Raw genomic sequence first — 1,391 nt, forward strand, 5'->3', positions numbered from 1 at the left:
TCGTCCTAACCACCACGCCGGTTTTGCCGTTTGTGTGGTGGTGTCGTCTCGACGTCAAAAGACTCGGGTGTGTGACGATGGCTGGTGACTTGTTTGGACGAGTCAGCTCGCTGTTGGCGCTTGGGATGAATAGTTGAAGTCCAAACGTGCAATTCGATGCAAGAAGCGGGTGGTAGAGGATAGTGCAAGTGCATGCAAATGTGCTGTATGTGAATGCGTGACTATATCGCGCGTGGGGGCGTCATAAATTTGTGTGGAAGGTGGAGGTTAGGTTATCGATTTGCTGGGCGCATAGCGAAGTGGTAGCGCGTCCGCTTTGCAAGCCGAAGGCCCTGGGTTCAATCCCCGGTGTGTCCAACTCTTTGTTCGACTCACCTCCACTTGCACGCTGTGCTGGGGCGCCTACGACAACAGCGCGGCATTATGCTTCTCCGCGAGGCAAACCATACATCTGTCTCTGTTTCCAACAGCTGCGCAGGACTACTGGTTAGGGCTGCTTAGCCTACCTCGTAGCCCGACTCATTGCGGGACAAGCTCGCTTTACGGCGTAGTCAAACAGCAGACACCCCTCAACCGTCGACTGAAGCCAGCGGCACAATCGTCGATCTGTCGAGTTCGTCCTACCACCCCGCCGGTTTTGCCGTTTGTGTGTTGGTGTAGTCTCGACGTCAAAAGACTTGGGTGTGTGGCGATGGCTGGTGACTTGTTTGGACGAGTCAGCTCGCTGTTGGCGCTTGGATGAATAGTTGAAGGCCAAACGTGCAATTCGATGCAAGAAGCGGGTGGTAGAGGATAGTTCAAGTGCATGCAAATGTGCTGTATGTGTATGCGTGACTATATCGCGCGTGGGGGCGTCATAAATTCGTGTGGAAGGTGGAGGTTAGGCTATCGATTTGCTGGGCGCATAGCGCAGTGGTAGCGCGTCCGCTTTGCAAGCGGAAGGCCCCGGGTTCAATCCCCGGTGTGTCCAACTCTTTGTTCGACTCACCTCCACTCGCACGCTGTGCTGGGGCGCCTACGACAACACCGCGCCATTATGCTTCTCCGCGAGACAAACCATACATCTGGCTCTGTTTCCGACAGCTGCGCAGGACTACTGGTTGGGGCTGCTTAGCCTACCTCGTAGCCCGACTCATTGCGGGACAAGCTCGCTTTACGGCGTAGTCAAACAGCAGACACCCCTCAACCGTCGACTGAAGCCAGCGGCACAATCGTCGGTCTGTCGAGTTCGTCCTACCACCACGCCGGTTTTGCCGTTTGTGTGTTGGTGTCGTTTCGACGTCAAAGGCTCGGGTGTGTGGCGATGGCTGGTGACTTGTTTGGACGAGTCAGCTCGCTGTTGGCGCTTGGATGAATAGATGAAGGCCAAACGTGCAATTCGATGCAAGAAG

At 55.4% G+C, this 1,391-nt stretch overlaps 1 non-coding gene across 1 annotated transcript; it reads left to right on the plus strand.

Annotated features, from left to right (window-relative positions):
- Nucleotides 1–285: 285 nt before the first annotated feature.
- Nucleotides 286–357, plus strand: PITG_27936. Its single transcript has one exon. It is a non-coding gene; the product is annotated as a tRNA-Ala (tRNA).
- The last annotated feature ends 1,034 nt before the right edge of the window (nt 358–1,391 follow it).

Source organism: Phytophthora infestans, genomic scaffold (genome assembly GCF_000142945.1).
Source record: "Phytophthora infestans T30-4 supercont1.25 genomic scaffold, whole genome shotgun sequence".
In the NCBI taxonomy this organism is placed as follows: Eukaryota; Oomycota; class Peronosporomycetes; order Peronosporales; family Peronosporaceae; genus Phytophthora; species Phytophthora infestans.